Here is a 16,636-nt window from a genome sequence, read left to right on the forward strand (position 1 = left end):
TGTTGAGGGGGGGGGGAAAGAGTCTTGAGGACTAGAGCTGAGCACCCTTGTCTTAGGCTAAGGCCCCGCTCCCTCCGTCAGCGCTCCCGCACTGCAGACAGGCGGGGCGCTGACAGACACAGACCGCGATATGCGGTCTGTAGGGAGCGGGAGGTGGGCGGGAGTGGGAGGTTTGAGCGGGAGGGGGGGGCGTGGCTTGAGCGGAGGGACCCGCTACTCTCCCCCCCCCCTCCCTCCACGAGCTCGAGCTGGCACTCATACACACACTCAGGCACACACACACACAGGCAGGCACTCACGCACTCAGACACACACACACACACACACACACATGCACGCAGGCAGGCACTCACAAACACAAACACAGATAGGCACTCAGACACACACATACACACACACACACAGACAGGCATTCACGCTGCTTTCCCCCCACACTCCTCCCCGCTCCCCAAAGCCTCTCCTCCTCATTGGCTCACAGCCACACCACGTGACGTGTCAACGCTAGGGAACACCATTCTCTTGTATCCCATAGCGGCTGACGCGCCACAGCGTGTAGTGCGCTGTGCCGCCAGGGGGGACCAGCTCGGGAGGATTCCCCTGCTGGTGGGGAACTCGCGTGTGGCCACCCGCGCTGCCGGGCGCACCGGGTCCCAGGCCTTAAGGTTATTTATTAAACTACGATAGTGCAAACTCCTTATCACCACAATTTTTGATGCTGTAACTGCTTACAATGCACCGTGTTGTTGTAGAAAATTACTTCATTTAATGTACTTTAATTTATCCTGTGCCAGCGGCAACATGGTAACCACACTGCTCCTGCTTCACCATGAAATCACCTTGTGTCTGTAAACGGGTTAACAGCAAAAAGTGCAGCTGTACAGGCCCAGGACGGTCTAAGGCAAAACAGGCTAAGGAACACCGTGCAGACCTCATTACTGGCGGAACCGCCTCGGCCGCAGCATGTAAACACAAGCAGCATATGCCGGACGCCAGCTGAGTCTCATACTCCTACATCAAGAACTTGGCATGGATCTCCGGGACTCTGCGCTTCTCACAAACAACAACTAGTTTGTGCACGCAAAATATACAGTATCTTTCCAGCTCTTCAACATCAAGTCAACCTAGCCCATTACTCTCCCCCTAGTCCTCTTTATTTGTGGGTACCAAACCCAGAAAACATATACAAAACTCCTCAGCTAACATGTTACTAAGGTTTGTACTACCTATGGCAGAAGGACAAGGGAGGGGTGCAGTCAGGGATATACCGGTAATATCCAATAGCAAGAAACAGAGAACCATTGTTTACTGCATTCAAAAGACAGCCGCCCAATAATAGTAAATACATGCGGAGATAATATACAACGTTGAACAAGGTGAGGCGCTACCTACAGATTTTGATTCATTTCTGCACCCTACTTTTTTTAAAAATTCAAGTGAGGGCGAGTTATTTCCATCGGGGGGCCGTGATTATGTCATTATCCACATTATGGTGTTACCTCGAGTGAAGGGGCCGCTTCATTTTTACTTATTGGAGATATATTTCACTCTATTTTTATTCTGTTTTTTTTTTTAAAGCGAAGATATCTTCTCGCCCCACTTTGTTTTTCGAGCAATTTTTACACGTTGACGCCAGCCCTGGGAACGCACGCTCACCACGGCACTGCGGTTCTTTGGGTTTGAGATCGCACTAAGCGGCATATACCAGGGGTGGCCAACTCCAGTCCTCAAGGGCCAACAACAGGTCAGGTTTTAAGGATATCCCTGCTTCAGCACAGGTGGCTCAGTCAGTCTGACTGTGGCCCATAGGCCAAATAATGCCAGAAAAAGGCCTTGGACAGTTTTCTCCTATGATCTTTTTTGCAGCTAATCAGACAGCCTACTAACCAACTAACCAAGCTACTACCTACGATCTGCTTTGCAGTTAATCAGACAGCCTACTAACCAACTAACCAAGTTACTACCTACGATCTTCTTTGCAGTTAATCAGACAGCCTACTAACCAACTAACCAAGCTACTACCTACGATGTTCTTTGCAATTAATCAGACAGCCTACTAACCAACTAAGACCCACTGTGGTCTTTCTCCCTCCTAATAGAGGTAAATGAGAATTTTAATACTAATAGAGGTATATTAGTATTTTATCTGGTACTGTTAGGCCTTGCGAACAGGTGTCTGCCTTGTCGTGGCTCGCAAGCTTACAACGCTTTGAACTAAATGACCCTATTTCAAGAGAATATATAAGTATTTTACTGTGTATTTCTGTCATGTTGGATGTAGCATTGGGCTTCTCTGTCGTCTGTTGTACTAACCAACTAACCAAGCTACTGCCTACGATCTTCTTTGCAGTTAGACAGTCTTGTGCACATTTTCACACTAAAACTCACTTAAAAGCAAATGTAATATTTACACATATATATGGTACAGATGTTACAAATGCGTGCAATATTTTAAACCATAATAGTTTTTAGTGGTTAGATATAGTTAAGATGACATTACAGTACAATACTCTTTTGTCCGCAGTTGAAGAGCATTGCTCTAAGAGATCAAGCGCCCGTGTTAGGATTGGTTGTTAAATTAGGGGTTTTCTTTTCTTTGTTTTCTTAGACGTTTGAATAATTTATTAGTAACGTTTACAAGAAAAGACAAAAATCCCCCAGTGCTGCATCCAATCGGGCAAATGATATAGTTAAGTATTTATCTGTATATCTTCTCAGAAGGAAGGGTCATTTATTTTATTTTATTTATTTATATTAAATGTGTTACCAGGAAGTAACACATTGAGAGATACCTCTCGTTTTCAAGTATGTCCTGGGCACAGTGTTATAAAAAATACATGGTTACAATAAAAGAACAGGGTTATACAGTCACTTCACAGATATTTCATGGACAGAAAGTAGGAAAATTGGGTACAGCGGATAAAGGGCTTGTGAGTTTCAGATAGAAATAGAGCAGCTTTAACATCAACTAACATCAGCGAACGGCTTTATTTAGTCAAATTCTTTGGCCAAAGTATTTGTAAGGCTGTAACCACGCCAAGGTACCCCCTTTCTACAGGTCCTAACACTACCTACCGGCAAACGTTCTCTTTACCTCGGAGGTCGCAACAAAAAGACAGATGAGGCCGCGTCCGTACACCGCGCAACCGCGCGCAAACAAAAAGCCGTACCTATATGAGGCAGGCCATAGAGCGCACGATGAAGCGCAACTCTCGAACAGACAAACAATTTTGTGTTTGTCGTGCGTTGGCCAGGTCACGCGCGCGGTTCAGCCAATGAGGGCAAACCGCTCGTGTGACGTCATAACCACGCCTCCGCCACGCCGTGGATCACAGGCCACAGATCGCTTTACCAACCGGCGCGCTCGCCTACTATATCCGTAGCCTAAGAAGGTAACAAAATAATTTGTTATCTTGGATGTAGCACTGGGGCTTTTTGTCGTGTTGTAAACATGAGGTCACAACACCAGAAGCACTGCTTTTGGCAAAAATATTCTGTATATGGTGTGGTGGGTTTCGGTTCTGAGCTTTCAGGGGCTGTGTGTGATTATTAAAAGTTAAATATCTCAGCGTGTATTTACCATTATTGGGAGGCTGTATGGGAGTGCAGTGAAAAAGGGTCCTTGTTATTAGATACATTAGGAAACCCAGAATACAGCAGCCGCGGCCAACAGGGGTGAAGTATGCACTTAGGAGCATTCAAAGGAAACCACCAAGACTAGCTACATGACATACTAGCACTCTAGGGACTCCATGATGTACATCAGGAGTTGCCAAGGGCAGGGATATCCTTAAATCCTGACCTGTTGGTGGCCCTTGAAGACTGGAGTTGGCCACTCCTGATGTACAGGGTATGTCATGCTATAAATGCTCGTTTGTTTACGTGGAAATCACGGTCACTTCTCTACAGGATGGGTAAATGCTATCGAAACAGGGAGTGTCGTTCACCTTCGGCAACGTCCTGGGGGGCCTGCCAGCGATTATATGATCGCTACACATAGTGACCACACGGTTGAGATCCAGAAGACCGGTGGCACTCTGGTGTTTAACCCTATACTATACCAACACTCCCTTCCTGTTTTATATACATTTTCTGTTTAGGAACTGCATCAATGCCAGCCAACATATATATATACACGTATACAAAATAAAAATACTGTAATACACAATAGAAATGTTGCAAACATAGTAAACCCTTACTCAAAGTTTCTACAGCATGTGAACCCGTGATCTCTTACTTTAGAGGCTACAGTCTTAACTCACAAGACTCCTCTTCAAAAGTCCAGAAGGCCTACGGACCAAAAGACTACTTGGTATACCCATTTATCACATGGCGGTCACCAATGAAATCTTCCATGTTGTGTTGCCGAACTTTGCCAACAGACTATGCACCGCTTGGCAATCCAAGCTATTTTTTTAATTTTATTTTTATTACTTTTTTCATTTTTGTTTTAAATACAGAATTGAAGTGCAGGGTCTCCGGTGCTGAACCCCATGAATTTCAGCTCTGGGAATCCCCCTGCTTCTAAATATACTTGCCACCAAAGCGGGTGTCGGTAGCCCCTCCAGGGTTCACTATACATTGACGGGAAAAAGTTTGTGAACCACTTAGGATTTTCACATATTTCAAACCTAAAATGTTATTATATCTTAATCTAAATCCTAATAATAGATAAAGATAACCTGAACAAATGACACAAAAACATTCAATATCCATGTGTGAAAAAGTAGGTGGACCTTTAGATTCAGTACCTGGTTGCCCCCCCGTGAGCAGCAATGACTTCAACTGCGAGTTTCCTGTAACTGCCGGTCAGTCTCTTATATCATTTTGGGACATTTTGGCCCATTACTCGTTACAGAACTGCTTCAACGCCGTGAGATTTGAGGGCTTCCTTGCATGGACAGCTCACTTCAGGTCCTGCCACAACATTTCCATGGGTTCCAGACTTTGACTAAGCCATTCTAAAACACGGATTTTCTTCTTCTGCAGCCATTCTTTTGTAGACCTGCATGTATGTTTAGGATCATTGTCCTGCTGCATGACCCACGTTCACTTCACCTCAAGGACGGATGGCCTAACATTCTCCTTTAGAATCTTGTGATACAAAGCAGAATTCATGGTTGTGTCAATGATGGCAAGCCATCCAGGTCCTGAGGCTGCATTGCAGCCCTAAACCATCACACTCCCACCACCATGCTTGATGGTTGGGAAGAGGTTCTTCTGTCCAAAACGCAGTTTTGGTTTTCGCTAGACATAACGTTTCTCATTGAGGCCAAAAAGTTCTACCTTTAACTTGTCTGTCCAGAGAACATTGTTACAAAAGTCTTGTGGATCATCTACAGTATGTGCTCTTTGGCGAACTTCTGACTGCAGCAATGTTTTTTTTTTTATAGAGCAGTGGTTTCCTCCTGGCTATCCTTCCATGAACACCATTCTTGTTCAGTCTTTTTCTGATAGTTGAGTCATGGACACTCACATTAGCCAAGGCGAGAGTGGCCGGCAGATCCATGGATGTTACTCTGCGGTTCTTTGTGACTTCCTGGATGATTTGCCAGTTTGTGCTTGAAGAGATTTTGATAGGATGACCGCTCCTGGGTAGAGCGACTGTGGTCTTGAACTTTCTCCATTTGTCTGACAGTGGAGCCCCAAATCCTTAGAATAGTTTTGTACCCCTTTACAGACAGATGAGTATCAATAACTGCTTTTCTGAGGTACTCCGAGATTTCTTTTGATCGTGGCATGACGTGTTTCCACACACCTGTATGGTGAAGACCAAACTCGCCAACATTCTGATCTTTATATAAGGTGGGGCCACTCAACCTCAACCCTGAAGATCTACCTAATCATTTAAACACCTGATTCCAATTATCCCCTTTAATTTAGCTGATCAAACCAGGGTTTCACTTACTTTTGCACATACCCTCACTGTAAATTACTCATTGTTTGTCTAATTCATACATCATTTTGTTTAAAAAAAAAAAACATGGAATTGGTTAATAGAAACCCTATTGAATATTTTAGAACAAAAGACTGGTTTTGATTCAAGAAGGTTATCATGGAAAAACTATGGAATTTCTGTAATTATCATTGCGGTTCACAAGGCCAATAGGAAGCCGTGACTTCATCAGGTTTGGCCTATGTGACGAGGAAGCTAAAAACTGCAGATATACTAGCGCCCCCTTCGGAGGTAAGTATCTCCGGAAGCAGGTGTTCACCGGAGCTGAAATTAACGGGGTTCAGCTTCGGAGACCCTCTGCTTCAATCATGTATTAAAAAAAATAAACAAACAAAAAAAAAAGGCTTGGATTGCCTCTTTAACACAACATTGTGATACTTTCATAGCATTGCTCTAGCAGCTGCAATCTGGATCAAATCAAAAGAATAACTTTAATCAGCGTTGTGTTTTTTTACATTTACATTTGACTGGCTGGATGATAAGACATGGCTAACACTATGCCTTAACCCCTTGGCTACCAGAGTAGCCACCAATAGCAGGTTCCAGGGGGGTGGGATTCAAAGTGTGCTAGTTAGTTCAGCTGGTTAAAGTATGGTGCAAATAAAACCATGGTCACAGGTTTAAAAAAAATCCCTGTACAGGTCATAGCAATAAATACATTTTATTATGTGAAAGCAAACATTATTTTTATGGGTACAAATGAAGAAACTGCACACCAGCTGCAAATTGCAATAAGAGCTACGGTATGGGAAAAGTGAGCAAAGGTGAAACATCAATCAACGCAGAAGTGCAAAGGAACGCTGTAGAACTTGATCTTCATATGGAAAAGAGTCTTACCAACAATTACAACCTGAGGGTTAGTCTAAATAGCCTTATCCGCTTTCACTTTCTCTGCTACATCAACTGTGCTATACACACAGCTGTAAAGCAATAAGAGGTTTAAATTCACGCCGTGATACCATCAGGATAAACCTAGAAACTGATGGCAGACAAGAACCATTTGCTCTGACAACGTCCCCAAACTATTGTAAAACATTAATACAACCAATTACAGTCCGTAGAGTGCACCAAGGGTCCTCACAGGCACCGACATCTCGATAAACCCACAGAATATCGCACCTACGTTTAGAAAAGTTCAAATCCACCTCCATCCAAATGGAGACTGCACAACTCACACACTCAATCAAAATGTATTGTATATTATTCACAGGCTTCATAGAACACATTACATACAAGTATCAAGTGTCCATAAAGTTCCAGAAAAGTGGATAATTAAATGCTATGTAAAAAATAGTTTACCACAGCCCCAGCTCTGGCAGAGATATAGTATAGATGTTTATATTTGCCACGTCCCCAGAGGTGTCAACCCATTAGAAATACAGTCAGAAGGTAGAAGGGTAGAGTGATGTTATTTTACCTTAAGCCAGGGGTGCTCAACTCCAGTCCCCAAGACCCACCAACAGGTCAGGTTCTCAGGATATCCCTGCTTCAGCACAGGTGGCTCAATCGACTGAGCCACCTGTGCTGAAGCTGGGATATCCTTAAAACCTGACCTGTTAGGGGTCGTGAGGAATGGAGTTGAGAACCACTGCCTTAGGCCTTACATGGGAGGCGATGCCATGCACACATTAAACACTTTTGGGCCCCTATTCAAAGTGCTGTAACGTTGCTCACCCATGCTGGAGAAGATTTCAGTTCCATTTATTAGCAAAGCGCTGCTCTCTGCCCCGGCACAGGAAGCCATCCCAGCGGGTAGAAAGGAAGCCTTGGTGAAGAAGTATTTTTTCCCGGGACTGTGATAGCTCAGTAAAGGCTATTTGTGATCTTCTTGAACATGGATGCAGCGAGTACACATATTTCGGGTCAGGACCACGCTCTCTTGGCATAAAGCATCAACCTTCCCCCCCAAACCTGTGAGAGAGTTTAACTCATATTATGTTAGTATTTTGCCCCCTGAGCATTTCCTGCTGTTGTTGTTTAAAAAATAAAAGTGCGCATGCGGTGCTTGCCGGGCACAATCGGCGCTTGCCGGCCACGAAGGGGGTGTTTGGGAGGGTGGGTCGTTGGACGGATAACAGAGTGGAAGTAGCTGTGGCACCGTAGTGTGTAAAGTAGTGGTGAGGGGGGGGGGAGGGTGGCAGTTGTTTGTGCGTTGGGAGTGGCATTTGGGTGGTTGGGTGTGACTCTGTATGGGTGAGAGTGTTAGTGTTTGTGGGGTGGGTTCAATTTGTGTGTTTGGTGGTGACACGTGGCGGGTTATGCAGCGACGCTGCGCGTGGCGGGAGGTGTGACAGTTGGCGGGTTATGAAGCGAGGCTGCGCGTGGCGGGAGGTGATGGCGGAGCAGCGGAGGGTGTGTGGAGCGACGCTGCACCGGACGGTGTGCAGGGGTGAGGGGGGGGGCACGCGGCAGCGCACGGTACCTGAGGTGGTGTGTAGTCCGCAGGGGATGAATCTGCGCTGGGGTTAGTTTGAGGTGAGAGCAGGCGGAGAGGCAGCTCAGTGATTGTTCTGAGAGTGTGCCAGTGGGGTAGGTGTGGTCAGCGAACCACGCAGGCCAATGAGGCGGGCGGGGCCGAGCCACAGACCAATCAGATTGACCAGAGGCACAGCAAACAAACAATGTTTTCAGTTTTATAGATACAGTATATCTATATCTGGGCATTACCCAAAGAGACTGGAAAAAGAATGAATGGGTTCGAAACCCAATAAAAGTCTATGAAATCATCCCAATGGTGAAGAAAAGAAAATGGGAGTGGGCCGGACTTATTCCAAGAAGAAATGACCATTATTGAACAAAGATGATGGGTTCCGAGGGAGATTAAAAGACCAAGACAACGACCAAAAATAAGATGGGAGGATGAAAATGGAGAATGTGCTGGTGCAACGTGGAGAAGAGAGGCTGGAACCGCAATACGAGGAAGATCGGGGGGGGGGGGGGGGGGGGTGGACAAGAGAAAGTGGAACTGCAATACGAGGAAAATCGGGGGGTGGAGGAGAGAGGCTGGAACCGCAATACGAGCAAGATCGGGGGCTGGGGGGTGGAAGAGAGAGACTGGAACTGCAATACGAGGAAGATCGGGGGGGTGGAGAAGAGAGACTGGAACTGCAATACGAGGAAGATCGGGGGGGTGGAGAAGAGACTGGAACTACAATACGAGGAAGATCGGGGGGGCTATTCTAGCCCTGTCAATAACTACTTTATGCTTTGGTACTGCTCAAATAAGTGAAGTGATACAAGGAATTGCCAGGTCCAAAATGGTTTTGGGTTGTACCCAACGGCTGAAATGGCTTTCAAAAAGTAGCATTCCTGTGCCCGATTTCAAGACATTTTGAAACCTGTTAAACATTAGGCTAAACGATCTTGGGCCTCATTTTGGAAAGGTTTATGCAACATTGGCCGGGATTTACCCAGCCCTGATAAGTGGCATCGGCGCCCGATTTAGCATGACCTTCAATTGACTTGAATGGAAGTTAACGTGGAGTCGAGCGCCGATAGATTTAATCAGAGTTTAGTAAATCACCGCCACTCATTATGCAACACACACACATATAATTGTCTAAAAATATATGTTTTTTGTTTTTTAAAGAAAGTGATGTTAGCGTCCGTGCACAATACCGAAACGTTGATCGCTCAACAAACCATTTATTATAGACGTATACACCAGTGCCTTTCCTGTATGATGTGCGATGTTGGAAGGTGACCCTTGGCAATTCAACCTTTGCTTTCATGAGCGCTCTGACCACAGCATATCTGTTGGCCTCTAATCCAGGGGTGCTAAATCCACTCCTCAAGTCCCCCCATAGGTCAGGTTTTCAGGAATGAGCCTCTGATTGAGCCATCTGTGCTGAAGCTGGGGTATCCTGAAACCCTGACCTGTTGGGGGGCTGGAGGACTGGAGCCGAGAACCCCTGCTCTAATCCATGGAAATAAATCAGCAGGTAGGGTTTCAGCCACCGTTACTGATGGTGTTCAGAGGGAACGGGAAGGCACTCAAAGCTGGCGGTCGGGAATCAGAGTATCCTCCCTGTAGAGTCCCAATAATGTTTTGTGCCACGAAGTTACTGTGTGTCTTCTGCAATGGGGGGCTGTTCACTTTTAGAGTCGTTTTGCAAAAACGTATTATTTTTGCAACACCTGTTCATCGAACTGCTATATTACAAACATATCGAAGTTACATACAGGTATATCTCAATTACAGCAATGTACATATCAAAGTAATCATTACAATTAATTATTATGTTTGCGTTTTAATAATAGTTTTTCTAAAACAGCGGTGACAGTGTTCATATCATTTTTTTTAAGGTGCAAGCAGTCGCTGTCCCAAAGAACTTACAATCTATTTCATTTTTGCCTGGGGCTCAGGGAAAGAAAGCGAGTTGTCCGAGGAGCAGAGATTGGGATTCGAACTGGCTTCATCCACTTCAAAGACAGCGGCAATACCCCTGTGCTACAGATCTGGTCCAAATAAAAGGAACATCAAAAAAGGACAGTAGCAGGTGTTTTAATGTACACACGGAGGTACAGATCATGTGTTTTTAAGGAATAGCAGATCATGTCAGATCACTTGTAACAAAACGGAAATCCTGAAACAAGAAATACAAATGTGTTCCCGAGTTATTGCAAACTCAACATGCCGCGATCAGAGAATACTTCACTTCACTTCCGTGCCCCAAAAACCTTCAGTTCTGTTGTGATCGCCTGCAGACACAGCAGAGCTGAGAGATGTCCCCCCTTAGAAAGCATTAGCCTAAGAGAAAACATTTGGCTGCAAGGTTATCCTGTCTCGCATCCAATTGCCCGCTGTGTCTCCTCAACGGACAGGCGTTTTCCATAAAGAAAAAAAAAGTATATGATCGTTCGTAATGGAAGAACACAGCACCCCACCACCCCCCCCCCCCCCCCCCCCCCCCCCCCCCCCCCCCCCCCACCCACCCCCCCCCCCCCCCCCCCCCCCCCCCCCCCCCCCGTCCGTCTGTCCCCTTCATGAAGCCACATGTGGATTATATCTCACTTCAAGACAGAGAGGCTTTCTGGTGAACTCGCAACTCCCCACTGGGAAAATGTGTCTCCATCAGTCCCGTAAATCAAGGCAAAACCATTTGTGGTTGGCTCAGAAAAGAAAAAATATGCGTTTGCATCCCTTTTAGAAGATTACAAAACCACACGCGCGCACAAGGCATGGAATTCAGATCAACGTCCCCCTCGCCACCGCCCCCTTCCCAAGGAGAGCATCATTGGTGGCCCCGGTTTTGGAAATGCAAGTACATGCTTTAATGAATCAATCAAGATGATACATGTGGCAGTAATAATAAAAACAAACAAACAAAAAAGATTTGGGGTCGGCTGAAAAATGTACTTACATCCTTTTTAGAACTCGGCAAAACCATGTGCAAGCAAGGAGTAGGACTCGGGAAATAAAGTGTATCCATCAAGAGCGATAATATATAATAGATAGATAGATATAGATAGATACATACACACACACACACATTATTTGTACATACAGGTGTATGTAAAAACCAAGTTACTCCCTGTTTGTTTTCAATAAAGGAAAAAGATTGGAAAAAAAAAACAAGTTACATGGCTTTGCATCTGATTCCCATGCTGTGCTTAAAAGCTGTGTTAACAGTGAGCATTAGCTTATATGGGTTCCATGTAAAAATGGATTTAAGACAAAAGGTGACACTGTGTGCTCACCTGCATGTCATTTCCCAGAATCCCTTGCTGCAGTGCAAACACTGTATGCTAGGCGATAATGGTGAAAGGCAGGGTTGCAGACCTCTCTAAGATATGCAAATGTCCTCACAAGTGGTCTTTTGAATGTGGGTGTGTGTGTGTATAAATATATGCGTCTGTGTGTGGATAGACTATGGGGAATGGCAGGGTGTGTGTGTGTGTGTAGAGAGACTATGGGGAAAGGCAGGGTGTGTGTGTGTGTGTGTGTGTGTGTGTGTGTGTGTCTGTATATAGCGAGAGAGACTATGGGGAAAGGCAGGGTGTGTGTGTGTGTGTGTGTGTGTGTGTGTGTGTGTGTGTGTGTGTGTGTGTGTGTAAGGGCAGGGTTGTGGACCTCTCTGAGACATGGGAACGTGCTCATATGTATTTTATTTTTCCCTTCCCAAGGGACCTAAATTTACGCTTTTCCCATTTTTTGAAGATGTAATATCTCAGCTAGGAAAAAATTCAGACACAGAAACTCTACCACGTCTCACACAGGGGGCTTTCTTTGCCTTCGCTAAAACCTGACCACCTTCACTGCAATGCCTTGCTGACCGTATTGGCAGCTATGGGGTTAATGGCCTGACAGTTCATAAAAGGCTAGACATGATGGACCATGCAGGTCTTGCATTGTGGGCTCTACCATCTCTCCCGTACTGGTCTTCCCTTTCTACGGCATCACCATTCCCCATCTCTCCCCACCTTCACGTTCATAGAAACACACAGTGTGACCGCAGAGAGGAACCACGTGGCCCAGCACCTCGCCTGTTGGAACGCGTTACAAGCCTATTTGACCCTTGGCTTGCTTTCGTATTTACGATACCATTATGTCCATCCCAAGCATGTTCCAATTTCCTTAAATTATTACCCCTACCACCTCTGTTGGGAGGATATTCCCCAAACCCACCACCTTCTGTGAAGTAGTACTTCATCCCAATTCCCCTTTGCCTGCCACCCTCCAGCTTCAGCGCTCTTATGCCATCTGAAAATACACCCTCTGGATAACGCGTTTCAGCAGCTAGGACACGGCCACATGTGCCCTTACCAACTATACAGGATTACCAGCGCTATATAAAGGATTACCAGCGCTATCCTGGCTGTGCCATCCTGGCTGTGCACCGGCTATTTCTATTCGGCTATTTCCCACTAACCAACTATGTTTGCAGGAACGGCGGTGATTCCCGCTACTCATCTACGTCTACCTCTTCCTACTGTCGCCAAACATACTTTTCAGATTGCAAGCTCTTCAGGTCAGGTTGTACTCTGTGTCAGTGTATAGTGCAGTCAGGTTGTACTCTGTGTCAGTGTGTAGTGCGGTCAGGTTATACTCTGCACTACACACCGACATGAAGTATAAACTGCCGACACAACACACTGACAGTCAGGTTACGCTCTCCATCAGCATAGATAGGTATTAGATCATTTTTATTACTATTATTGTGGCCCCGTGACAATGGCACTGGTAAATTCTGGCTCCTACTCCCAGTCAGTTTAGCCACCCCATGTCTATTCTGTAAGAGCGGAGTAGACGGGACATATACACATCTATGCAAAGACCTTCCGGGTGAATATTCTCTAGATTATACTGCCCTCCAGTGGATCTAATGTACCATGCCATGAAACCACCAATCCCCACTCACGCAAATATAGATTTGTATATTGAGTGCAGAGAAGAGCCACCAAATTAATAAGGGGGATGGACAATTTAACTTATGAGAGGCTAGCTAAATAAGATTTATTTACATTACAAAAGAGGCGTCTAAGAGGGGATATGATAACTATAGACAAATATATTCGGTGACAGTACAAGGAGCTTTCAAAAGAACTATTCATCCCACGGGCAGTACAAAGGACTCGGGGCCATCCCTTAAGGTTGGAGGAAAGGAAATTTCACCAGCAACAAAGGAAAGGGTTATTTACAGTAAGGGCAGTTACACTGTGGGATTCATTACCCATGGAGACTGTGATGGCAGATACAATAGATTTGTTATAAAAAAGGGTTGACATCTTTTTAGAAAGGAAAGGTATACAGCGATATACCAAATAAATAAACATGGGAAGGATGTTGATCCAGGGAGTAATCCGATTGCCAATTCTTGGAGTCAGGAAGGAATTTATTTTTCCCCTTATGAGATATCATTGGATGATATCACACTGGGGATTTTTGTTTGCCTTCCTCTGGATCAATAAGGAAGTATAAATATAGGATAAAGTATCTGTCGTCTAAATTTAACATAGGTTGAACTTGATGGATGTATGTCTTTTTTCAACCTCATCTACAACGCAACAATGATATAAGCGTGTGAAATATTAAGTGTACGGGTGGTTACAATGGACCTCTCCCCGGTACAGTCTAAAGGTTACCATGGCAACTGCAGATGCAAGAGATTTTTTTTAAAAAATCATTTTTTTAACACTTGAAAAACATCATAACAATAAAAAAAATAAGAGCAAGATATACGAATGGTTGTATGATATAAATAAAGAGAGACAGACATTTTGTACAGCGGGGGGTCGGAGGTATTATTTTATCGGATGTATGTCTTTATTTATATCGCACCATCCATGTGAATAGCGCTTCTCAGCAGTAATACACATGACATAATAATAGAACACATAATGGGAATAAGCGCTTCAGACATAAAAGTAACACAATGGGGTATACTGCACACCACAATGAAAAAATATAAATACATACAGTTTGCCGGTGCTGCTGCTTCAAGGAGTACCAGTCAGGATTATTCCAAGGCAATACTCAGGGGAAATGGGTGATCCAACGCTATACGGATTTGATAGCAAGAAAATGTATTAGTGCCCCACAACGTTTCGACCTAGATAGGTCTTTCTCAAGTGACTAGGCATAAAAGTAACATTAGGAAAAGGAATCCCTTTCAACCTGATCGCCCGCATCCTTGGAAAATCCAACTGCAGATTTCCATTTAAGCATTAGCCAACCCCAAGGGGCCGACCCAATACAAAAGTGGTCGTACGAGACGTCAGTGGGAGATTATGCCCCAAAACGGCTTGAGCTGCCGCTTCCTACTATACTGAATAAGACCCTAATTATTACTAATAAACATTAGCCGTGACGGAGCTGCTTTGTATAGTAACGTGGCACCAATCACTGCAACACTGGAATATCTGCAGCGTCTCCTGAGACCGCACACTGCAGGCTTCATGCTATTTGCAAACAGAAAAGACTGGAACCGGGCGCTTCTATCTGTGATGGCTCGACTGAGGGCGGAAGAAGCTGTTCCTGACGCAGCAGCAGCGAAACGCGTAGAACCAGCTGTTGGAGATCATTGAACCACTGAGGAATAGCGCGGGGAGGTGTTGGCAAGCTACAGAAGCCAAACAAACCGGGCAGCTTCTTCCGCCCTCAGTCGAGCCGTCACAGGATGTGACGTAGGCGTGACGTACGCGGAAGCGAACGAAGCGGCAGAGTACCGGCGCTTACCTCAAGGAACCAGCGGTTCTCCCCAATGAATTGTTCTTATGCTAAAATGTGAGTGCATTATTCCTATGTTTTACATGTGCAATATACCCTTATAGTACTCTATTGTGTGCTCCCTCTTTCTTTCACACCTTGGGAGGAATATATAAGAATTTTCCCAGACTAACTACTCAGCAAGCACACTATCTAAAGACCACCATCCATAAGGCTTCCACCTCTTGAGGGTTTACACACGAGCTCCTATCAGAGAGAGATGGTTCTCTGATACGCCGGTATTTATCTGAAGAAATCTGTGAGTGATACTGACAGACATTTTTTGAACATCACTATTTTTATTACCATCTGCACTATTATTTGTATATTTTCTTATTTTTCACATATCACCTTCATGCTATTTGACATACTCTTGTTAAGAGTTAGACCTAAAGTCGTGACTTAGGCCTTGGACATAGTAAGCGCTTAGGTGCTGCTGCTCGCTCTCGCTTGCTGCCGCTCGCTCTACCAGGAGCTTTTTGCTGTCCTTGCAGAGGAGACAGCAAGCGCTTGGGAGGCGGGTATCACTGTGTGTGTGTCACTTGGTAGCCGTCAGTGTGTGTGTATGTGTCACTTTGAAGTGGTCTGTGGGTTTGTGTGTCACTGGGGAACCTGTGTGTGTGTGTGTGTGTGTGTGTGTGTGTGTGTGTGTGTGTGTGTGTGTGTGTGTGTGTGTGTGTGTGTGTGTGTGTGTGTGTGTGTGTGTGTGTATATATTATATAATATTTTAAAATTTAAAAAAAAGACATGTGAGAATAAATTATTTATTAACATTGTGCAACTTTGATAAATATATACGCACACACACACACACATCACACACCACACAGACACATGCACACACACACACACACACACACACACACACGCACACACATGCGCACACACATGCGCACACACATACACACACACATACACACACACATACACACACACATGCACACACACATGCACACACACATGCACACACACATGCACACACACATGCACACACATGCACACACACATGCACGCACACATGCACACATGCACACATACACACACATGCACAAATGCACACACACACACAGACACAGACACACGGGGCAGAAGGGGGCACATCACCCGCTCCCCCCCCACTGGCGGCACAAGCCCCCTCCATCTCCCGCAGGCTGGCACATCACCCGCTCCCCCCCTCCCCCACTGGCGGCACAAGCCCCTCCATCTCCCGCAGGCTGGCACATCACCCGCTCCCCCCCTCCCCCACTGGCGGCACAAGCCCCTCCATCTCCCGCAGGCTGGCACATCACCCGCTCCCCCCCCCCCCCCACTGGCGGCACAAGCCCCCTCCATCTCCCGCAGGCTGGCACATCACCCGCTCCCCCCCCCCCCCCCACTGGCAGCACAAGCCCCTCCATCTCCCGCAGGCTGGCACATCACCCGCTCCCCCCCCCCCCCCCACTGGCGGCACAAGCCCCTCCATCTCCCGCAGGCTG

The 16,636-nt window shown here is 45.7% G+C and overlaps 1 protein-coding gene across 2 annotated transcripts in view; it reads right to left on the reverse strand.

Annotated features, from left to right (window-relative positions):
* Window positions 1–16,636, reverse strand: part of EXD3 (exonuclease 3'-5' domain containing 3) — a 238,159-nt gene that overhangs the window by 219,548 nt on the left and 1,975 nt on the right. The window contains exon 2 of one of the 2 annotated variants that reach the window (XM_075579125.1): window positions 14,373–14,453. The exons of the other annotated variant lie outside the window; for it this stretch is intronic. The gene's annotated coding sequence lies outside the window, so the exon portion shown is untranslated. The remainder of the gene's footprint in view (window positions 1–14,372; window positions 14,454–16,636) is intronic. 2 annotated transcript variants of the gene reach the window in all.

This window comes from Ascaphus truei, chromosome 21 (genome assembly GCF_040206685.1).
Source record: "Ascaphus truei isolate aAscTru1 chromosome 21, aAscTru1.hap1, whole genome shotgun sequence".
In the NCBI taxonomy this organism is placed as follows: domain Eukaryota; kingdom Metazoa; phylum Chordata; class Amphibia; order Anura; family Ascaphidae; genus Ascaphus; species Ascaphus truei.